General features: G+C 32.7%; 1 protein-coding gene across 8 annotated transcripts in view; it reads right to left on the reverse strand.

Moving 5' to 3' along the window:
• Positions 1-25,977, reverse strand: part of SOX6 (SRY-box transcription factor 6) — a 620,069-nt gene that overhangs the window by 398,442 nt on the left and 195,650 nt on the right. Inside the window, exon 1 of one of the 8 annotated variants that reach the window (XM_030330809.1) lies at positions 7,420-7,528. The exons of the other annotated variants lie outside the window; for them this stretch is intronic. The gene's annotated coding sequence lies outside the window, so the exon portion shown is untranslated. Of the gene's footprint in view, positions 1-7,419; positions 7,529-25,977 lie in introns of those variants that run through there. 8 annotated transcript variants of the gene reach the window in all.

The raw sequence follows: 25,977 nt of genomic DNA on the forward strand, positions 1-25,977 counted from the left end.
TCCAAAAGAACTCACTAAAAATCTATAGTAGCATACTACTTTCACTAAAAATCTCTAGTTGCATTCCTTGAATGATATGATTATAGTAATGGAGGCAATTGCAGACCTAATGCAAACAAGATTAAAAAAAAAAAACAATTTGGTTGCTCTCAAGTCATTTATGTATAGTCCTAGCATACATAATGTGATTTTTTTTTCCTGTTGGATCTATATCTTCTGAATTAGATTGATTTGAGGTCAATATTAAAATAAACTAGAATTCCAAATAACTGGCAAGGGGTGAGTGAGAGTAGAGATGGGAGTGGGGATATGAAGAGAGAGGCAAGCTGGCTACCAGAGGAAAGTCATCCCAGGATTAGAAAATTGTTGTACTTAATGCTCAAGACATAATCCATGCGTGTTTGATAGAGAGTTAGCTATAATTATAAGTGGAATCCTTCACCTACTACCTCTATATTCTTGTCTTTTAAGGGTTAAAACTTCATTTCAAAAGATGGGTACTGGGAAAATGGGAAACATGAGGAAATTTTATTTTTTTTTAATTTTTAAAGTTTATTTATTTTGTGTTTGAGAAACACAGAGACAGCATGAGTGGGGGAGGGGCATAGAGAGAGGGAGATAGAGAATCCCAAGCAGACTCCACACTGTCAGCTCAGCACCCAATGTGGGGCTCGAACCCATGAAACCGTAAGATCATGGTCTGAGCCGAATCCAAGAGTCAGACGTTTAATCGACTGAGCCACCCAGGCATCCTAGAAATTGGATTTTTAAGTCAAAGCACTCTTGCTAAAGGTAAGAGTTTCACATGATCTCTATGAGGATGAAAATGAAAAAAAAAAAATGAGAGAAGAGTTCTTCATGGTCATCATTGAAACCTGTCACTATATTCTATAGACCCATCATAGAGTAACTTACATCTCCCAGGCAACTACTGGAAACGGGGAAAACCTACTGTACTACTGATAGAACATTTCAGACTCCAGACCTGCCAGTTGTATTTCTTGAACACCCACTAAACCTACGCAGAAAGAAAAAGAAAAGGAATGAGAAGGGGAAGACGAAGGGAGGGGGAGGGAAACAGGAGGGGGAAGAGTAAGATGGAGAGATGTTAGGAAGAAGAAAAAGAAGTCGAAAAAAAGAAATATTAAGGGGTACTATTCTTCAGCAAACTAAAAACTCTTAAAACAATCTACAAAAAAATCCTTTTATACAAAAAAAAGTCAAATTGTTAATTACACAGATATCAAAGAGGTTGGTATTTGTTTTAAGGAAAATAGGCTTTTACTTTTTAAAATACAGTAGCAATAACTATAGCATCATGATTGAGGCTTATTCTCTTTTTATATAGTATGTATACTACATCAAGAAAGATAAAAAGGAAGAATGAAAAGTGAATAAATAGATCAACAAAAACTAAAGGAACCAGAATACTTAACGCCCTTTGTTTATTAGCTTCTTTCCATCCAACTACTCAAAACTGTAACATTAGTTTATTTTCTTGTTCAAATCTCAGTTCCAGGTATGCAAGGACAAATCAAAATAAGTGTGAACTTTTTCCTCCAACAAAAATTGCAACTTAAAGCCAGTAGATCATACAAAGAGTGAGGTTGTTCATGCTAGGTAAAAGTGAAAACATCTTAGCTTTAAAAGAGCTAAAATCAGATAGATACTCTAAGTAACCAGCGTTTGTTTTTATCAGAAATAGAAGTAATTTCACAGTATAAAGAAGAAAAACAATTTAGGGTAAGGAAAAACATGTGAAGACATTAACCTAAAATAATATTTACTGGTATATTATTATTATTATTGTGGTTGTTATTATCTGGTTCCCTGCACATGTGACTCTGCCCAAGTTTGTGGATTTATATCTACATCAGTTGTTTTAATACCTTATAGTGGAGGAAATATGTATTTTACTAGAAATTCAGCAAGTTTAATGTGACAAGCATTTAAAAAGTAAAAATATTTCTTTTACCATGAAATATAAACTCATTAGATATTGGTAGTGCACTTCAATGGGAAGACAAATAAGAAGCTGATCATGACAGGATGGTTTCAAACTGTAAGGGAGTAAATTGGTGCATCCTTTCTAGAAGGCAACTTGGCAATATATCAAAATCATTAAAAAAAAAAAAAACTCATTGAACTAGATTTTAATGTCTAGGAATTGATTCCACAGAAGCAATCATGGTAGTAGTCCAAGATTTATATATTTAATGTCCATTGAAGTATTGCTTATGATGGAACACCTAAATTTCCAACAGTTAGTATTAACACATTTGACATTTATTCAAGAATTTGTAGGGATGCCTGGGTGGCTCAGTCAGTGATTCTTGATTTCCACTCAGGTCATGGGATTGAGCCCTGCCATGGACTCTGCTCTGAGCATGGAACCTGCTTAAGATTCTCTCTCTTTCTCCCTCTACCCTTCTCCCTATGCCCCTCTCCTCCACTCTCTCTCTCTCAAATAAAAAATAATAATATGTAAAATTAAAAAAAAAGAATTTACATTGAGTGTATGTGCTAAGCATGGTGGATTAGTTAAATTAAAAATGTAACCTTAAACTAAAATACGATGCATCAGTTTAAAAAATCATATGATCCCAAGTTTAGTATACTTCTATAAAAACCACAAGCAGAGCTTTTTGCGGGGGGGGGGGAGGGACGTAATGATAAAATTATTCTAAAGTTCATATGGGAAAACAAATACTTGAGAATAACCAAGATAATTTGAAAAAGTAAGTTAACTATATATTATTATTAATTAATACTTTAATATATATTATTTTAAACATATTTCTATGTTGTTACTATATTCTCTTTATTATATAATTATATAAATACATATTTATGTTATATGTATATATAAATATGTTATATATAAATATATCATATATAAGTAAATATATAAATATATTTATATTTTTCACATATTTTATAATATATTTATATATTTATGATATATTATATATAAGTATAAATTTATATATAAATTTAAAACAAAATTTTAATTTTAAAAAATTTATAAATTTATAAATAAATATAAATTTATATATAAATATAAATTTAAATAAAATTTTAACTTTAAGATAAATTTACAAATTTATATATAGACATAAACTTGCATATAAATTATAAAAAATTAAATACAATATTATACATTATAGAAATATAAATATATATAAATTTAAAATAAATTTTAATAATTTTAAATAAAATTTAAATTTTAAAATAAATTTATAAAGATATAAACTTATATGTAAATTATAAAAATATAATGCATATATTTTATATTTATATTTATATATTATATACAACTATTATATAGTATAAATATATAATATACAAATAAATATATTATACACTTAATATATGATAAAATATATTACTTTTAGAGAGATTATATAATATAAATATCATTAATATATTATACATCTATAAAATCTCACTAATTAAAAGTGTGCCAAATGAATGACCAGGTTTATTATTAGCAAAAGAAATTGAAAAACAGACCCAAATATCTCTAGGAATTTAGTCTGTGATAATGGTAGTGGGTTTTTTTTTTTATGTTTATTTATTTTTGATAGCGAGAGAGAGATGAGTGGGAGAGAGGCAGAGAGAGAGGGAGACACAGAATCCAAAGCAGGCTCCAGGCTCTGAGCTGCCAGCACACAGCCCGATGCAGGGCTCAAACTCCCAGACTGGGAGATCATGACCTGAGCAGAAGTCAGCCGCTCAACCAACTGAGCCACCCAGGTGCCCCAATAATTGTAGTGTTTTAAAGATGGATTATATGACTCATATTGTTGGGACAATTGGTTCTTTACATCCTAATTGCATATCACACAACAAAATAAGTTCCAGGTGAATTAAAAAACTAAAAGTATAAAAAATAAATACTATGATAATGCCATAACAAAATATATGTAAATGTTTACATAATGTTGAGTGGGAAAAACATGTCTAAATATGATACCAGAAGAAGAAATTCAAAAGGAGAAAAATAAAACTTTAGATTTTATGAGAAACTTGATTTTCTAAAAATTTTAATTGAAGACAAAATGAAAAGATTGGAAAAATACCTACATCATATACAAAAAGGGTTAATATTTTTAGAATATAAAAACCTCTTACAAATGAATAAAAATTAACTTCCCATTAGAATAACGTGCATTACTTTGTGCTGGACAGTTATAAATATTTTATATATATCATTCACTTGAGCCTTGCACAACCCTACGACATATAGGAAACTTTTACAGATAAGAAAACACACATTGAGAGATTAAGTAAACACCCAAGGTTACAGAACTGATAAGTAGTGAAGGTAGAGCCAAGATTCAAACTGTGTCACCAACAGTCAGACTCCAAAATCTATGCTACTTCTCAAAGGATATGAACAAGAAATTTATTAAGAAAGAAAAAAAGGCGGGGGGGGGGGAAGGAAGGTGAAAAGGATGGGAGGAAGGAGGGAAGGAAGTTTGGAAGGAAGGAAGGAGGAAAAGAAAGAGAAAAAAGGAAGGAAAGGAAAAGAAAGGAAGGGGAAGGGAAGAGAAGAAAGAAAAAAAAGAAATGCAAATGAACAAAAAACAAATGAAAAAATATTCCATTTCACTACTAATCAAAGAAATATAAATTATACTAAAAATAAACTGCCATTTTCGGTCATATTGGCAATGGTTGAAAATGATAACAATACTATGCATAAGCATGAATGTGACAAAATAAGTATTCTCAGACACTGCTCGTAAGAGTAAACTGGTTCATATATTCTGGAGGTTATTCTGGCAATATGGATTAAATGCTTTTAAAAAGTGATCACCCCCAATTCACATTCATTTCTAAGAATTTGAACTAAAGAAATCATCAGAGATGTGTGCAAAGATTAAGCTACAAAGGAGGTTACTGCAATGTTCTTAATAATAGTAGAAAAATCACAAACCTTAACTAGAGATGATCAATTAAATTTTGAAATGCCCACAAATAGAATAGTATTCAACCATTAAAAATGATGATGTAAAAGAATAGTGTATCATGGGAAACTGTAAGTGATATGATATACTGTTAAATAAAAAAGCAGATCATAAAGTAATTGTTACCATATGATTCTACTTTTGTCTTAAAGGGAGATATAGATATAAACAGAGAAAGAAAAAGACATACAATTTTAATACTGGATATATATACAACTTGATATTTATAATGATTATATCTAGACACTAGGAATGCAGTTTTTCTTCTTTTTTTTTATTTTTGTATGTGATTCCTAAATTTCATATATGTGATATCTGTTATTTTTGAAGTAAATAACAAAGTTTATTTAAAAAAAAAGATGTAGGAGAAGAATATTTAATGACATGAGAAAAATGACCACGAAACATTAACTTTTAAAAAGCATCTTCCAAAACAGCATGTGCAATACGATACCATTTAAATATATACATATGTGTGTGTGTAAGTAAATAAATTTCAAGGATATAATCAGTTTAAGCATTTTGAGATCTCTCTAGATGTCATTATGGAATTTTCTTTGTATAGTTTCCAAATTTTCTCCAATAACCACTGTTAGGTTTTTTAATCAGAAAAAAAAAAGCAGTCAGGAAGACTATATTTTACCCTTTTCCCCATTCTAATTGTTTAATGAGCCTATAATTTCTGGAAAAGCGAAAAATAACATACTGCCTTCTTATTGTCAAAACAGACACAAAAAGATATGACAGTTTTTCTACTGAAAGCAAATCTCATAAATGTATTAGGATATTTTATGCAATCAGAAATTTTACTTCAAATTATAAAATCTCGTAAATGTACTATATTGAGCTGCAAATGAGCCCTACAAAGCAATCAGGCAAATCTCCTTGATATGTGTCCACCTACTGATAGATAGGTAGACATAGTAAAATAAGATAATTGCAAATGGTTAAGCAGAATATTAAAAACAAATATGCAGACACTGGTCATCAATAAAGCAAGACAAAAAAAAAAAAAGCATAAGGGTCAATTATTTGACAGTGTGGCATTAACAAACGTCCTTGCCCAGATTCCTAAATACTTGGATTTTTGACTGTGTGATCTTGAGCAACTCAATTAGTTTCACCAAGGTTTAGACTCCTCAGCTTTAAACTTCTAGTTAAAAAAAAAAAAAAAAATTGAGTCTTTGGGTTGAAAATAACAGTAAAAAAAAAAAAGGTTGATACAAATGTAAAAAATTTTCATATGACTAAGCTAATATAAACCCTGGAGTACCTCCAAAATTAGCATCTACCTAATTAAAGATAGATGAAGATGGTAATAACAAGAGACAAAAAGATAATTTTTTTTAAAGAAAGAAAGGAAGAAGATGAAGAGAAAAGAACTGACATCCTTAATAATGAATAATTTCCTTCATAGGGAATCAAGGCTCAGGAAAACTTAGTAGCTTTTTTCTTATTCAGAAGGCCAGAAAAACTGGGGACCAAACTTCTGAATTTTGGCTGAGCCTCAAGTCTAACTAATCAACCAGGAGCACTTCCCCACATGGAAAAGCTGATATAGCATCAACAAATTCTTTATCAAAATCAACACTTTGTAACATTGAGAAAATTAAAGTGTTGTAATCTATAAATGGGCTGGCCTGCTCTGTTAACACTTTATCCAAATTGGACACTGTGTTTAAAAATATATTCAAAAAAAGTCTCTCTTTACCTCTGCTACAATTTTTTAAGTCATATATATTTTCTTCCCTCTCTTAGATAGTTTGCTTCTTCTTATAATTTTGCATATGAGATTTATACACATTCTTCATGGAAATATGCATAATATGGTCAGTTTCATCTTTCCCTCTAAGAGAGAAAAGATGCTTTAAATGTTTTATTTTTGAGTACAAAGATCTCCAATCCTTTACACTAACTTTCACTGACTTTCCATTCCCTTCAAATTTCACCTTCTCTCATCTCCTCCTCCAATCCAAATACACACATACATACAAACACACACAGAGGCACACACAGGCACAATGCCAGACTTTTCAAAATAAATATTGAGAAATAAAATCACCTGAAGATAACAAAGTTGTAAGCTGTTTTTTAAAACAAAACAGAACAAAATTTTTTAAGGTAATAAGAAAAGCATTAGGCATTCTAATCAAAGTCTGGTATTTTTTTCTCTACGCCAGTGTTAATTACCCAAAATAATAAATGACCATTACAATAAGCTAAGTCTCACAGTTAATTATTATAAAAGAAAAGCAAAAGTCTTTGCCTATCAAAATGTTATTTTTTACTTATTGCAGGTTTTCTAGATATTTCAGGGCTGCTTCCCTCCAAACCATCATTAAACCATCCAATAAACACCTTTCTCAAACACAGTCTTCAGCTCTTAAATAACAACATACTTGGCACCTAAACACATAAAGAACAATCTACATGTTTAATCAAATACCTCAGCTTCAGAAGTTAGTGTCTCCCCTCTGTCCTTTGGTGGCCACAGTATCTTCATTGGAAGCCTCAATTACTGTCATTATTTCTAATTTGAAATCATCCTCTACCTCCACACCCTTCCACGAAGAAAACATGGCTTTTATCTTTCTCATGCACATGCACACCATAGCAGGGGTGGGTGGGTTGGGTAAAAGAGTAAATTGCCATTTGCAAATTTTTTTTTAAATAAAATAGCAAATAAACAAGGAGTCCTCTCGTTATTGGATACTAACGCACATTCAACCCTCAAGTCGGCAGCTGAACTGCAATGTTACCCTATTTGCCCAATGTATCATATTTTCAAAGCAGAGAAAACTTCACAACTTGGAGTAAAATTTTCTGAAGGTAAAGAGATGCTATATTGGATACCTCACATGAAGTTTGTGTCCATTCTAAATAAAATACAGCAACTTTAGATGTTTTGATGCTTAGGTTATTTGTAAAGTGAAAAATAAAACATTTTGATAGGCAAAGACTTAAGATTATTAGCAGTTTTTACAGAACTCTAAGATTTGGAAAATGGTTAAAAATTTAAATTAAAGTAACAATAGCTAACACTTGTAAAGCACTTATGCAATAAGCATGATTCTAATTGCTTGACATATATTAACCTATTTAGTCCTAAAATAAACAACCCAAATATGAGTATTATTATGTATTATTATCACTATCCCCAATTTACATATGAGAAACTAGGCACAGAGAAATTAACTTGTGCAAGATTATACTAGGCAGATAAACTTTAAAGACCAAGTTATTAACCACCACTTAACCTCTTAACTACCATTAAAAATTCTAATTGAGGTTTTCTGCTCCTTGAAATTACCCCTTCAGTTCATGTATAATTTAAATATATATATATATATATATATATATATATATATATATATATATACATATATACACACACACACACACATACATTGAGATTAAAACCTGTTTCCCCAAGAAGTATAGCTATGGACAATCAATACAATGGTGTTTTGGCTAATTGCTAAATTAACTCTTATGTAATTTCATAAATCAGTACTTTTGATAGAGGAAATCTAGCAAAGAATACACTCTTGATTCTATGAATTATGAAAAACAGTCTTATTTAACAATCATAAGAATTGTCCCTTCCTGGGGCGCCTGGGTGGCGCAGTCGGTTAAGCGTCCGACTTCAGCCAGGTCACGATCTCGCGGTCCGTGAGTTCGAGCCCCGCGTCGGGCTCTGGGCTGATGGCTCAGAGCCTGGAGCCTGTTTCCGATTCTGTGTCTCCCTCTCTCTCTGCCCCTCCCCCGTTCATGCTCTGTCTCTCTCTGTCCCCAAAATAAATAAACGTTGAAAAAAAAAAAATTAAAAAAAAAAAAAGAATTGTCCCTTCCTTGGTAGATATTTGTTAACTTCGTTCTGTTAGTATTAATTTGGCTTGAATATTGAATTGCTTAGACACTTTTCCACACTTGAATCACTACATTGCTCAATAGATCCCTTGTACAGCAACATCCCTATTATAGAGCAATGAGGAGAATTAGAAACTAAGCAAAACCCAAAACAGATGTCTCAAGGTAATACACTACAGCTTATTTACTTATTTAAAGGAGCCTGAGCTCAGAATCTATTGAGTCTTACTTCAGACATAATTATAGCACTTTTAATTATTTCAGGGGCACGTCTTCAAATCCTGACTCTACTACTTACTAGTAGTATGATCTTGGGCAAGTTACTCAACTTCTCTGACACTAGGTATTTTTTCTGTAAAATAGTCCACCTCTCTGGAATACTGCAGGAATAAACTCAACTGACATGGTATATATAAAGTTCTTAGCGCAGAGCCTGGCAGGTAGTAAGTGCTCAATAAATGACTCATTGTTATATAAATAAACATTGAACCAATAACAATTTTTAATGCTTATTTATTTATTTTGAGAGCTTGAGAGAGAGAGAGAGAGAGAGAGAGAGAGAGGGAGAATCCCAAGCAGGCTCCTCATTGTCAGCACAGAACCCGGCACCAGGCTTAATCTCACAAACCGTGAGATCATGACCTGAATCGAAATCAAGAGTCAAACACTGAACCTACGGAGCCACCCAGGTGCCCCAAACCAAGAATAATGTAAAAACTTGTGATAAATAGCAATAATTCATGTGAAAGCATCTGCACGAAGTGCTGTATAACAAAAAATAACTCTATAAAATGTTAATTTTCTCTCTCTTCTTATCAGCCCATAGCTGAATAGAAATAGCAGCTTCTAGGAGTATAGAAGGAGAGGTATTATTACTGGAGGCAAATACGTCAGTTACAGAGAAATGACAACTTACAGTCTGGAAACAAAGTCAAAGGCAGGAAACCCAAAATGCAGACACAAGAACTCAAAGAAGTACAGCACTTTAGGGGCCACTCAATATAGAGATAAGTAGCCTTAACAAACCCTCAACTCAAGGAGTAGCTCAGGAATCAGATGTTCATAATGATAACTCTGAGCCATCAAGACAAGCTGTTAAGAAATTCAACTTAAAAATTATAACTCAAAACTAGATATGATATAACCTCAACTATATATACATTATACCAAAATTTTACCAGGTGCTCTATCTCTGGTAATGGTGATTTTAAACATATTCTTCATTAATGTTTCTATATTTTCTAAACAATAAACTATTTAGGAAATCAGAACATACAAGTAAATTGTAAAATTAATGTTGGTTGCTTAAAGAGACAGTCTTTAGAAATCTAAGAAATATACGAATGTGTAATAGAGGAAATAACTCATACTATATTGAGCCCCTTGTTCAAATACCTTACATTGATCCTAGGACATTAACGGTATTACAAGAATATGACTGGTGTGAAAAATGATTAAATGTTGAGAATAAGCTCACTTGAAAAAGAAAAATGCTAAAAGATTCATCTTAGAGGTACTATTTTAAATAGCAGTCAATATCAACACAAAGCTTATAACAAGAACCACATATGATTACCTCTATCGTTGCTTGCAACAATTCTGACACACCCTCATTTTTAGGTTAAAAAAATGTTTAAACAACTCTAGGAAAAGAACAAAATAAACTGATAAAGGGGAACATTTTCAAGAAGCATACTCAAAAGTGAAATGCACTTTTTTACCTTCTGAAATAGAAATTAGAATCCTCTGGGCAAATTTAGCTATTACTAGTAGTCACGGACTCTGCATAGCTGAAAAGAAAGAAAGAAAAGGTCGCAAGCAGCACAAAAAGCAAATTAAATTATCAGAATGAACCTATGGCAAATTTTTTCTTTCTGATCTACGTGTATATCTCTTTGGAACTGTCCCACTGAATACCACATACAACTAGCAGAAAACATGCCAGAAAGCTGTATAGCAGATTTTGGAGGACTGTTTTATGTAGAAAAAGTGCTTCTTCTCCAGAAATATATATCACTTTACTGTTTTTTCCCCTAACTAGAGCTTTAGAAAGAGAAAAGTAGAACAAATAGGACCAAAGCACTGGGACACTGGAAACTCTCAATTACTTGTATTGGTCTTATTAGCAGCAGTAATAACTCAATAATAGTAGAGTGCTAATACAGATCTGAGATGGACTAAATGAAACACAGTTGCACAGTTAATCTATAGCAAAATCAGGACTGGGATTTCATTATGTGCTTCCCCACTTCCAATTATTATTCAGTTAACTCTTTCCATAATTTCACCAAAACTTGGTATCTCCAGATCTAATTGGTGCTTGATCTGATTCAGCTGTGACTATTTCATTTCTTGGACTCCAATTTTCGGTGGGCTATAGGCAATGGACACTATTAATACAAGAGGCATTCATATTTTGTAATAAAGGAGGGTAGGTCTAAATCATACGTGTAAATTGTTTTGTTTGAAAACACACAAAAAAGCTTTCTCTCAGTAGTGTCAGTATTTTCATGTCTTATTTCTATCACTTAAATATACAAGTAAATATAATATTAAATATTTCCATCACTGGTTACTTTCAGTAAACAGAAAGGTAAAGAAAAATAAAACAAGTAACTTTATTATTATGTTTGGATATATGTTAATCAACTTTTAAATTGGATACACCCAAGTCTTAGAAATGCAAACTCCTGTGATCACAAGAGATACTGACTTTATCATGGTGCTTAAAGGAAAGAAGGGCATAATAAATAAGTTTCTGGTACTGATTCATTTTCTGCTCCTTTGAATTAACTAATGCTGTGGAAATCTCAGGCAACTGCTTTAGCATGTGACTGAAATGAGTCCAAAGGAGAAAAGTATGTAGAACATCATTTAATTAAAATTTTGAATTTTTTTCTCTCCCACTTACTATCATACTAGCTATTAGTCATTCAAACTAAAAGGACTGTTTCATGTTTGCTGCTGTCAAAGTAACCACATTAGGCCACTTCAACATCTTCAGAGATGTGTGATGTCTGGAGCCATATTGTTCTCTGGGATCAGTCCCTTCAGTATGCAGCTCTCAAGCTCCTGACCTTATTTCAAAGCTATCTTTGGCAAACTCAAAAACTCATAGGAAGACTCTGCTTATATTGGTATACATTTAGCTCTTAAGGAATGATGGTGGAGATTTTTTTTTGTCCTCATACATGTGGTTTTGCATTTAGCTTGGGGAATAGGGCAATAATGATAATTGGAGGCAAAAATCCATTCTACTTTAATAATTTTAACGCAATGCAGGAAAAGCAAAACATAGAAAAGTTCACTTTTCAAATTCTAAGTTGAAGATGCCACATTGGGAAATCTTTTTTTTTTCTACCTGAATTATAGTCCTAAGACATTAAATCTGATCATGTCACTCTCCTGCTTAAAAACCTTTGTTATTTCCAATCTATAAAGACCTTACCAAATTCAACACCCAGAAAACAAATAATCCAGTTAAGAAAGGGGTAGAAGACATAAACAGACATTTTTCCAAAGAAGACCTACAAATGGCTGACAGACATATGAAAAAGTGCTCAACATCACTCATCATCAGGGAAATACAAATCAAAATCACAGTGAGATATCACTTCACACCTGTCAGAATGGCAAAAAATTAACAACTCAGGAAACAACAGATGTTAGCAAGGATGCAGAGAGAGGGGAACCCTCTTACACTGCTGATGGGAATAAAAACTGGTGCAGCCACTCTGGAAAACAGTATGGAGGTTCCTCAAAAAGTTAAAAAATAGAACTAGCCTAGGACCCAGCAATTGCACTACTAGGTATTTAACTAAAAGATACAAAAATACTGATTCAAAGGGGCACACACCCCTCAATGTTTATAGCAGCATTATCAACAAGAGCCAAATTATAAAAAGAGCCCAAATTCCCATCAACTGATGAATGGATGAAGAAGCTATGGTATATGTATACAATGGAATATTACTCAGCCATCAAAAAGAATGAAATCTTGCCATTTGCAGTGATGTGGATGGAGCTAGAGTGTATTATGCTAAGTGAAATAAGTCAGTCAGAGAAAGACACTATGATTTCACACATATGTGGAATTTAAGAAACAAAACAGATGAAAATAGGGGAAGGAAAGGAAAAATAAGAGAAAAACAGAGAGGGAGGCAAACAATAAGAAACTCTTAACTATAGAGAACAGAGGGTTGCTGGAGGGGAGGAGGGGGTTGGGCTAAATGGGTGATGAGCATAAAGGAGGACACTTGTTGTGATGAGCACTGGGTGTTATATGTAAGTGATGAATCACTAAATTCTACTCCTGAAACAAACACTGTACTATATGTTGTATGTTAACTAACTTGAATTTAAATAAAATCCTGGAAGAAAATAATCTACTTTGTCATTTCCTCATAACCTACAGAAGAAATTCCAAATTCCTATTAACATCTAATTCCAAAGCATCTTTCTAATCTCATCTTCTGACAGTCAAATACGCTTAATAACTTTAGACTTAAGACTTGATCTTTATTCTCTGTTGATTGTTCTTTAGTCATCTTTGCCCGATTTCTGTTCCCAGAGCTTACAAGATTTTTCTCATTTTATGGTCCTCAAAAAATTCTGTTCCCTGTTATCTCTCCTCTTCACCAAATTATTTCTACTCATCTTTTAGGTCTTGGTATTAATCACTAATCACTAATACATAGTCACCATCCTTGATCACAAACCAGTTTAGGTCTCCTTTTCCCTTCATGATATTTATTATCTTATAGTTAAATATTTACTTAATGTTTCCTCTTCCTTGGACTGTCGATGTTTAGAGAAAGGAATAACATACATTTTAATTCACCACTGTATTCCTAGCCCAAACATACTCGGCATTCAATAAATATAAATTATACAGGAAGTAAAAGACACCAAAAATAAAAACGCTCTCTAATGACTATCAATGACTTAATATTTATAAAATTAATCTTCACTCAAACATCCCTCACATATTTATTTAACATGTATCTCACCCATTTGGGTCAATTTCTTCATTATCTTTGATAATGTGTGCTCAGTTGTTTCAAATGTGTCTGCACATTGAAAACACATGCAGCCTTTAAAAAATAGTGATTTCTAGGTCCCATTCCCTAAGATTAATTTAATTGGTTTAAGTGCAGCCTAAGAATAGGAATACTTTTAGAAATTGCCAATTGTTTTCAGTTAAGTTTGAGAATCAGGCTGGCCGACAGATGAATATTTCATTGTGGAATAATGTAAATAATATTCAAAATAAAAATATGTAGTGACTGCAAAGTGAAACTGCAAATCTTGCAAAGATGTTCATCAGAGAAGAAATACAGCATTGGAGAACAGAAAAAATTAACAAATCAAGACTTTGCAATGAGACTGTATAGAAAGCAAAGAGCCAAAAATTGGCAGGTACAACAGTTGATATGGTAGATTATTCAAAGATAATGAATTGAATATAAAAAAATTAAGCAGGGGAGCCTGAATGGTTCAGTCGGTTTAGTATCTGTCTGACTCTTGATTTCGGCTCAGGTCATGATCTCATGGTTTGTTAGATCGGGCCCCATGTCAGCCTCTGCACTGACAGCATGGAGCCTGCTTGGTATTCTCTCTCTTCCTCTCTCTCTCTCTCTCTCTCTCTCTCTCTCTCTCCACCTCCCCTGCTCTCTCTCTCTCTCTCAAAATAAATATATATTTAAAAATAATATAACACATAAAAATAAAAAGATAAAGCAAAGTCCTTAGGAAATTTTCTTTGCAAAAATAACCCCCACTTGTTATAATGGTACCACAATATTAAAAGTGATGGTGCTAATCACAATATCTGATGTGAAAAATTACTCTTAAAAAACATGCAGTTGGGGTGCCTGGGTGGTTCAGTCAGTTAAGCGTCAGACTTTGGCTCAGGTCATGATCTCACAGTTCAGGGTTCAAGCTCTGCATTGGGCTCTGTGTTGACAGCTCAGAACCTGGATCCTGCTTTGTATTCTGTGTGTGTCTCTCTCTCTCTTTGCCCCTCCCCCCAAAAAAATAAATATAAACTTAAAAAAAATTTTTTTAAAACATGCAATTAATTCCTTCTTCTAAGAATTAATGCACATTTAGAATTACAAATAAAATGCTGCCAATTATATACTTATTTTTATTAATTATAGTTTTAATTTTTTAAATTGAGTCAAAATAAAATCATTCTTCCCATTGTTTACCTTGAAATTTTTATCTCCATCCACTTAGTATACTAAAATATAAAAGACCTTGTATTATGTGACCTTGCCAAAGGTGCATATTAGAGACAGTTCTACTTTTTTCCTTTCATATTTTTATACTGTTTCATTTCCTTGCCTCATTACAATGGTTAGGACCTCTGACACAATGCCAAACAGGATGAAAGAGCATGGGCTTTAATTATCTTGCTCTCTATCATGGAAAAAAAAAAGCATTAAGTATTTCACTACTAGATATGATGTTTGTTAGGTTTAAGTTTTTCAAAGATGCATTTTTCAAATTTAGGAAGTTACTTTCTATTACTAGTTTGCTGAGAGTTTTTAATTATGAATGGGTATTGTCAAGTATTTTTTCTATATTTATTGAAGTGATCATATTCTATTTCTCATCTATTATGTTAATATGGTAAGATTTTCTAAATGTTAACTCAACCTTGCATTCCTGGGCTAAACCCTACTTGATCATGATATACTATTCACTTTTTATATTTCTGGATTTAATTTGTTGATGTTTCATTAAAATTTTTTTGCATCTATGACCATGAAGAATATAAATCTAAAATTTTCCTTTTTTATTATATTTTTTAGGTTTAGTAATTGGATTATGCTGTCCTCATGAGGTAGGAATTGTTCTCCCTTCCTCCATTTTTTGAAAAAAGTTCATGTAAGATTGGCATTATTTCTTAAATGTTTGATACAATTCACCAGTGAAACAATTTGGGTCTGTAGTTTTCAATAGAAAGTTCTATTTTTTTAATTAAAAATTTCAATTTATTTTATAGCTAAGGTGCTATTTATGTTTTCTGTTTCATCTTGTGTCAGTTTTAATAGGTTGTATTTTTCAAGGAATTATCCGTTTCATCTAAGCACTAAAATTCTTTAGGCATAAAGATTTTCATAACATTTCTTTATTGTATTTAATCTCTATAATTTTGTAGTGATAATTCTTCTTTCATTCCTGCTATTCATGAGCTGTGTTCTATTTTTTTTTTTTTTACTCCTTACAAAAAACTAAATAAATAAACTTTGCCTATAAATTTTTCTTGTTTTTGGTAGTTTATTATAAAGTGCCTAGGTGCACTTTTCCTTGCATTTCTCCTGCTTGGGGTTCACCAACTTCTTAAATCTGTAAATTTATATCTTTCAACAAATTTGGGAAATTTGGGCAATTATTTCTTCAAGTGTTTTTTCTGCCCTGATATTGCTCTCCTTTTTTCCTGGGACTTATATATGTTAGATCTTATAATATTGTCCCACATATCCCTAATCTTGTATTAATTTCATTTCCAATTTTTTTATGTTCTTTGAATTGAATAATTTCTGTTGATGTATTTTCAATTTCACTGACTTTTTCCTCTGTGATCTTTACTGACTGGCCCATCAAGTTATTTTCTTATTACAGATACTATATTTTTCAGTTTTAAGTTCCTATTTAGTTCTTTTTGTAATTTTTCTCTCTCTCTGATAAAATGCCCTATTTTTTTCCACACTTTTCTGATTCTTCATGTGCTGAGTAATTTTGTATTATATCTTAGATACCATAACCATTATGTCATGGAAACCAGATTCTTTTATAATTCTCTAAAGAGTGTCACTTGAGTTTGTTTTAGCAAGAAGCTTACTTGCTTAGACCCAAATTGCATATTCCATCTTACTGCAGTGGGAAACAGCTCATATATCTGTTTAGTTCTTTTAGGCTTACCTGGGCTTCCTAAAGCCTGTCATGTGCATGCATTGTTTGGGGATCAGACACTGGGGCAAAGTTTATACATAGAATTTGGGGTTCCCTTTCTGTGGCTCTTTCTTTTCCAGAATTACCTCCTCACTTCTCAGTAGCTGTGGTTGTCCCAAAGTCTGTTCTGGTTCTCCAGGCCAAAAAGACTCTTGATTTTTCTATTGGAGTTTTATTAGCCTGGCACAGACAAGGGCCTACCTTCATGCTGCAAACCTTAAAAATGACCACCTTACCCCATAATCCTTCCTCCTTTCTTCCAAATGCTATCTCGCCTCAAGATTTAGCTTGTTTTGGTTGCTCTCCAGTATCTTCAGATAGTTGTTTTTTGAGTTTTATCCAGAGTTTATAGTTGTAACTCCCACTCAATTTTAAATGGGTTAATTAAGTGCCCTTTTCTCACTACCAAATATCCTGATAATAAAAACTTCTTGTATTACATTAAAGAATGATTAAATGACACCATTTAATCACTCCTCCATGCCTTTGCATATTCAGAATACTTCTGCCTACAATGTCTTTAATTCTCAAAACCCTACCAAATAGAAATTTTCTATTCCCATTTACATATTTAAGAACACAGTCAAGTTTTGCCATCCTCTAAGTTTTAAATACCTAAAATTTCAACTGAGAATATTTAAATTGGAACTAACTCAGATGTCTGTCAATATAACAATATAAGATAGTATAATATACTACATAGAAGAAAATAAGGTAAAGCTATATAAATTGACAGAGGTCTAAGTTGTAATTATAATGAAAAAAGGATATGTAAAATATAATATGTGTAAAAGGGAGAAGTATTACTTCACACAAAATAAAACTGAATACTTCTATGTAATTGTGTATAGTTGTATGTGATCATATAGAAAGAGGTCTGGAAGAATACAAATCAAATTAAGGAGAGCAATGATGTTTGGGAAGAGAAATAGAACTTAGGGTGGGGAGAGACATTAAGGAAAATTTCCTTTACATTTTTCTTGCCAATAATTATTTATTGAATATTTAATAATTTCCTGCTGTATGCCAGGCACTATTCCACAATAAGAAAGTATTCATGTTTTACTTGTATAATTTTAAAATATTTTTAATTTTTTTAATAAGAATGTAAAACCTCACTAAGGAGAAATTGAAATAACAGAAAATCTCTGAGATGCTTAAAAACATGATCCTTTATCTTGTCAGTGTACCAGAAGCTCAGGAGCCTTTTAAGTATAAGTAAATGAATTTAGTGTTATTTTTAAATCTGTTCTCCTCGAGATTAAATTCTTTTTCTTCAGATCCGGAACCAATGAAGAAACAAACTGATTTATCTTTTTCCCCCTCATAATACACTCCCATTCCCTTATGTTAATTTTTCTGAGGTTTGGGGATGGCAAGTGAAGTCTAAAGTTTTTCTTTGGGGTAATTTCAGGCATCAAATGGCTGCCACCAGATAAAAATACACCAATTTTCTTATTCACATACTAAAGTAAGCATGACTGAGGAAAGTAAATCTGGCCTTTATGAACTTCATTCTTTCTTCACATAATCAAGGAATATGTCTTTGTCCCTTATGCTGTTGACTCTCCTCCTTTTCTTAGCCAGCTGATACATAGACGAGATCTTCTTTTAAACTTCAATTCTAAAATAACTTGGTATAATTCAACAGTTGAATCTTTCTCCCCGATTCCTTTTTAGAAACAAGGCCTTTATTACCTCAGCAAGGAAGCCCATTCCATTTTTAGACAACTGTAACTGTTACAAAGTGTTTCTTCTGCCATTCCTGTGACTCTGGCTCCTTGTGACTTTCACTGCTAACTCAGGTTTGACCCTCCAGAGTATACACTCTCCCTATGCAGCACTGTAGCCATTTCAGGCAGCTATTGGAGTCTCTTAAAACTTATGTTATTCAGGGTAAATATGTCTGGTTCTTTTAACCTATGAGAAGCTTCTGCCAACTGCCCTAGAAATAGTGAAAAGTTGAATTTCTCTGCAACCAGACTATTGGTCCAATTTAAAAATATAAGATTTGGCTTTTACTCTAACACAGCACACAGCGTTCATGGCTACTCATTACATATATTCCTGGCATTGGTCTTCAAATAACTATCCTTCCACTTGCCTGCACACATGTATATATGCAACATACACATTGTCTTCCACTATTTCTTTGAAAAAAAATCTTTTAAATGGGCACCAGAAGGTATTCATCCTGAGTTCATGTGACTTAGGTTGCCACCCAATGAGCTTGTACCCTCTGCTTGATCACACGAGCTATCATTCATTCACTCTAAATTATAGTACTTCATTTTTATAAGTTCACACCTATTTCTCTTTATTTTTGAACCCCTAATATATCAGCCAAGAACTAGCCCCATTAAGCTTCATTCATAAGCCTTAATTTAGAATAGGCTTAGCAGTGTGTCTGTTATATGCACTTAACCGTCTCAGTTCCATTTTTTGGAGATTGTTAACTATTCTGCATCTCTAGGAAATTAGAAAAAAAAATGTTTAAGTCTGGAAAACCTATAGAGGACATCCACCTAATTGATCCTGGTCCTTCTAAGGAGGGTCCTTATAGAAGTACCCTCCAGTCAATATCTTTTTGGAGGGGTGAAAGTAGAGCAAATATAGTCTGGCCTAGAAAACTATACCTATGATTTTTTTTTAAGTTTTAGTCCAAGTTCCTATCTGATTTCTGTCCCAGTTTTCCTAGCTATGAAACAAAGTTAATAAGATCCCTACTTTAAGTATATCACAGTTTTACTCTAAGAATTGTATAAGATAGTATGTGAAAAAGTTCACATGAAAGTATAAAGTATAATAAAAATGTAAGGTACAATGTTATTAATAATAATGGAACCTTCCATGACCACAAATGAAGCACTCCATAAATTCTCTCCTTTTAACACTAAGACATTTTAATTAAATTCTCTTTTTTTATCCTCTCTTTTACCTCCTTTTCCCACACCACCAACCAAAAAACAACATTTCAGCATAATCTTGTAGCCTTGGACTTTAATTACAAATGCCAGCGAAGATTTACATAGAGTACAACGTTAAGTGTGTTCTGATATTTTGGAAACCCCAGCCCTCCTCTCAGACGGGCTTCTTTTTTTTTTTTTTTCTATTTTTTATAACCTTTTATATATTCTCCTTAAAAATCAGACTGCCTAACAATATTATAGCAACTATCACCACTTTTAATATTTTAGTTATAGTTACCCACCTTGTAACTCTTACAAGTGACCTTAGGGGTTTCCTATGTGAATGTATCAGATATATTTTCTCAACTGTATGTCCTAAATTTTTCCAGATTTTTAGAGCCCATTATAGTGTTTCCACATTAAGATTATAGCCACTGGGGCTGCTCTATAAGTTCATAATTTGAAAGCTCAGTTCTTGCATCCAGGAATGGAGATTTCCCAGAATGAGAAGGCAAAGTGAAAAATAAGCACCAATAATGGAGAAAGCTGTCAAATGTTCTGCAGCTAGATGGAAAAAAGCAAAAGGGTCCCCACCACCTCCCTCACCCCTTTGCTAGCATTAGGTTGCATAATTTTACCGAAACAGTATATACTAACTAAACAACAAACTCCATTTTTATGTAAGTTTCCTTCTTTCTCTCAATCTCCCTTTCTTCTACTTTCTCATTCACTACATTCCTCTCCTTAATAACAGCAAATATCTATTGAATGCTTGTCCTGTACAAGGCCATGTGTGCTAAATGCTAAGGTAGACGTCTGAGAACAAAACAGACCAGTCCAGGAGGACAGACATTTTTTTTTTAAATCGCACAAATAAATACATAATTTAAAACTGCAATATCTGCTTTGAAATAAACTAGAGTGGGAAGCAAGATCTTTGCAGGCAGACAAGATTTGAATTGGAAGGATCAGAGAAGACTTCCCTGAAGAAATGACATTTAAACAGGCACCTGAAGCACATTCTGATAGAGTGGGAAGAAGTGTATTCCAGTTGAGAAGACAGCATTACAGTGAAGACCTCGGAGCAGGAAAAACATAGAGGGTGTAGACCATAACAGCAAGCTGAATCAGAAAGAACCATTGCAAAGGTTTTTGCAGGGGCCAGATTGTGCAGGAGCTTTGAATATTATAATAATTTTTTGTTTTAACTAAAGTATAATAATAAGCCAAGAAAAGATCTTTTTCTTGGATCTCAATGAATGGTAAGTGGAGTTTTTCCTCCTATATAACGAACATGGAATTTAAGTATAGGTATAAAGGAAAACATGGGAATGATAAACACCAAATTCAAAAGAGTGAACCTGTGGCACAAAGAGAGGAAGATATTAAATTGAGAAACAGTTCACAGGAGGCTTCCACTGTATTAGAAAGGTTTTATTTCTTATAAATACATAGATATTTTAACCTACATTTTATTCATTTTTGTATGACTGTAATTTTCATAATAAAATGTTTTAAAGGAATTAACAAATGCTAAGAATTCACCACTTCGTTTCCTTCTCCTCTTCTTCCCCAGGTTCATATTAAATATTCCAACTTTGAGAATGACAAGCACACGGAATTAAAGAATCTCCCTTCTTATATACACTTGGTTTCCTGAGCCTTTATTTTCTAGACTTATAGCATCAGATGTTACAGGCTCTTCAATTAGCTTCTCTTTTGTTTTATCATACACTGTAATCCTTGTGGTTTTCCAACACCCACAGAGTTAATAGGAGGATTAAATGAGATAAAGCATTTAATATAGCATTTACCACACAAAAGCTCAATAAATTTGAACTATTGTCTTCATTATTTCACTTATTGTGGTTTATATTCTCAATCCTAAATATGGGCCAGAACGTTGGAACTAAGAAAAAGCTGAGTGTATACGGCCAAATAGTGTTCTGGTGTTTTGAATGCATATACTACATATATTCACAAACACACACACACAAATACATGCATGTATATATATGTATATTATATATTTCAAATATTGAATCTATATTCAATCTTAGACACACTCTTTCTGTGCTCATTTAAGCATTAAATAACAAAATGTTAATTTGAGGCCTTTTTATTGCCATTAAAGAAATACCCTTAAAGAAAAGGTTAAAATCCTGCATTTGATGATGCACAATTAAAATATATGGTAAGTTCAGTAAGTTTGTTAATTTCTCCTAAATACAATGCTACACTGAAATGATTTATGGTTGCCTAAAGCTGCAATAATATTCAGTACCATCCATACTATGTTTAAAAGGCTCATTTTTGTAATATCGAGTAATTCATGCAAACTTGAATCTTATAGAATTGCATATTAACATCAAAATTTCTTCTACAACAGGAGAAGCAGTCTTTGATGCAGGAACATTATTAAAATCTTATCTTTTCACTTAATTTTCTTTGTACAAATAGCACAGATCCTCTCATTTCTCTTTCCTTCCAATTCACAAATACAATAAAAGCTGTCTTTAGAAAGGACCTTAAATGAAACATCACGATGAAATGCATGCTAGGACCCAGAAAATAAGAGAACTTATGACAGTTTTTGTTACCTAGAAGTCTGGAAAATATGTCCCTGAATTTTATGTGAATATTATATTTTAAATTATATTTTCATACCTAAGAATTCGCTCATGTGAAAAAACAAGCTTGTCACTCGATTCTTCAGTTTGAGGTTTGGACTCCGATTGTTTTAGTAGTCATTCCTCCATGCCAACTTCCTTGTTCTTAATCACAAATCTAATCATGTATTTTTATAAATATTCAAAATTAAATATATTTATCTACTTAGGTAAATACTTTTCAGTTAACTTTTACTGATAGTCTAGGTAGAGAACTCATTAACAAACACATTTGGAACTTTTCAGATTTGTTCTGGCAACTTGTAAATTCATATTAAACTGTTCAAACATATCAATATTCTACATGCTTTTTAAAAAAAAATGAGTAGAAAAGATTAATTCCAAGTTTTGTTTTACTTACCAAGCTCTGCCATATTCTACCTCCCGGCCTGAGCAATGTTATCAGCTCTTCGGATACTCATTCTTGCTAAGTAAAAGGATATTTCTTCTCTAGCTGGATTAATAATCAACTTTCTAGATAGTTCATTTGTAATTCTCTTCTGGTTAACCCTTAGCATTACAGCAGTCTGCCCAACTCAAGCTAATCAATTTATGAAGCAGGAAGAAAAGGGTGAAATTCAATTGTGCAGATAACAAATGGAAAATAAAAATGAGGGACAGTTCAGATTAGGCACAAAAGAACAATGAGCCTTCCTTTCATACACTAAAAGGTATAAATCTTTATGTTAGATATTACAAAAACACTCAGGTCATAAAGACAAGGAACAAGATACATGAAGAGAGAAATATAATAGACTTACAACAACACCAGTTCAGTGCATATAAGCCTGTGTTTTCTGCTTTACTTACATGCAGATAAATAGACATCAGCTTTGGGCTAGGAGATCTATTTTTCTCTTAGTAAAAATGTTAGTCAAAAGGTCTAACTTTCAGGTCCTAACTGCTTCCTCTCTCAACAATTATAATGCTTGATCCCTTATCCTACAATAAGTACCATCTCAGGCTTTATGGAAATTTTCTCAAAATGTGACCTATAAATGCTTGCATCAGAATAATCTGGGCACCTGTTAAAAATATAGACACCTGGGCCCCACCTAGAAATCTGAAGCACCCCAGGTGATTCTTAGGTAAACTAAAAGTTTGAGAGCCACTGCTCTAAGACCATTTCTGACCTCCTCTAAAGGAGGCTCCAACACAATCCTTTCGGACTCAGAATGAAATCAGTTACTCCTGCTACTAGTTGCTTTGATCTTTTGTTTTGGCTCTAATAACTTGGATTCTACCTTGTTTTCCTGTATTTAAATATAGCAATTCATCTAAGACCATGACCCTTACATGATCATGGTAACCTTTCACTTGCAGTTGACTCAGAAATGGCAATCTGTCCTTTAACTACCCTTGGTGTCTATGGCCTTATTGTGACTTACAGGTATAGGTATTGGTATAGTCCACCTATCCTCTAACTACCACTTGCCCCAGACTTTTCTTTCTTTGTCTACCTTATGAAACACTTTAATCTCCTGTTTTATGCCTCTCTTCTACATACATGGACCTGGTGGTGTTCACTGTCCAATCTTTTGGCTAATGCATTTTGCCTGTTATATTCACTTTCTTCTAAGGCTGTTCCCATCTCAGTGGACCTCTACCAATCAGCTCTGTGCCTGTTACTATAGAACAGAACTTGCCTACTCACATCTAGAGATGTGAAATGAACAACTAGCTACTAGATGGACCTGACAGCCACTGGTTTCACAAACTGCTACCAAAGTTCATGTTTGTAGTCAGAATAAAGAAAAAGATAATGACTATGGGGGACAAGGGGATGGGCAAAATGGGTGAAGGTGAGTGGGAGATACAGGCCCCCACTTACAAAATGAATAAGTCATGGGAATAAAAGGTACAGCATAAGGAATACAGTCAATGATTTTGTAATGGTGTTGTAGGGTGACAGATGGTAGATACATTTGTGTGGAGCATAGCATAATGTATAGAGTTGTTGAGTCACTGCTGTATACCTGAAATTAATGCAATATTGTTTGTCAACTATGCTCAAATAACAAAAATTAAAGATAATGACTATGAAAAAAGAACTAGGGAAACCTAAAGAAAAGTCCTTGAAAAGTGGAATAGTATATTAGGTAAAATAAAGTGAAAAAAAATTTTAATTCTAATCATTTGCTTTTATTTTCATGGAACCTATTAAGAAAGGCCAACAGAACAATGATTATTTGACATGGAGAGAAGGTTTAAGTAAAAGAAAAATAATATTGGACTAGTAGAACTCCAAAGACTTGGATTTCTCACGGCCTCTATCAACTCCTAGATTTGTGATCTAGATTCCGTCTCTTAACAGTTTTCTGCCTCAGTCCCTAAATACATATAATAAGCCACACCCTCCATGTCTAGGATCATTCAGATAACTAAACAAGATCATATTTATTAAAAATCTTTGAAACTATAAATGCCATATAAATGTAATAGATTATTAATATATATTATTTTATAAAGATTATAATTAAAAACTACTTCCTCCCCAAGTTTTTATAATTAAAAACTGTTTTGTTTTATTTTCTTTAAGTATAAACCATATACATTGAAAGCAGTAACAGAAGTTTGTAAAATGTCTTTCCTAAGAAAATTTCAGGAATAGGACCAATAACCGTTGGGGCAGAATAAGGTAAAATCATCCCAAAATATGAGTAAATAATCAGGTTAACCTGAGTTTTCCTAGGTCAGACACAAACCTTAAAAGTCTTACCAGAAGGACGTTTACATGAGGAAATGGTTCATTTGCATTGACACTGGTGATATTTTTCATCCAGATATCTCCCTAAAACTACAGTTCAGTGTGACTTCAAGCAGCAAAAGCTTAGGGCATTTGTTGCAAGACATTTAGACTGTATCCAACATAGTCTAAGATTCAGTCAAGTGTTATGATTTCATTTAACTGGATAATGTGTACCTATTAACACTCAGAAGACAGAAGTCCTTAGCAGGTATACAAATTGGTTGATTAAAGTTACCTGTGTGAAGAAAAAAAAGGGTTGATTCTTGACGTTAAAAATGGACACTTGCATCTTTTTAATTTTAATAAATGCATTCAACAAATACTGTTGAGTACTTACTATATTCTAGGCATTGTTCAAGACACTGGGGAATATGAGTGACTAAAATAGTCAAAACTTCTCTGCTATGTAGATCTTATATTCCAAGAAATATAAGGGAAAGATGGCAAATAAATTTAATAGATATACAAATCATACAGTGTGTTAAAAGTTTATAAAGGCTATAGAAACAAATAGTATGGCATTAGGGAGATTAGGAATGTTTGGAGGGTGACAATTTTAAAATAGAGTGATCACTTTTCTAGGTATTTACTCGAGAAAAAACCCACTAATTCAAGAAGATATATTGCAGCATTACTTACAATAGCCAAGATACACACACACACACGCATAAAGAATGAAATCTTGCCATTCTTGACAACATGGATGAATCTAGAAGGTATTATGGTAAGTGAAATAAATCAGACAGAGACAGATACCATATGATTTCACTTATATGTGGAATCTAAAAAACAAAACAAATGAACAAATGCACAAACAAACAACAGTAACAACAACAAAAGGAAAA

The sequence above is a fragment of the Lynx canadensis genome, chromosome D1 (assembly GCF_007474595.2).
Source record: "Lynx canadensis isolate LIC74 chromosome D1, mLynCan4.pri.v2, whole genome shotgun sequence".
NCBI classification, from domain to species: domain Eukaryota; kingdom Metazoa; phylum Chordata; class Mammalia; order Carnivora; family Felidae; genus Lynx; species Lynx canadensis.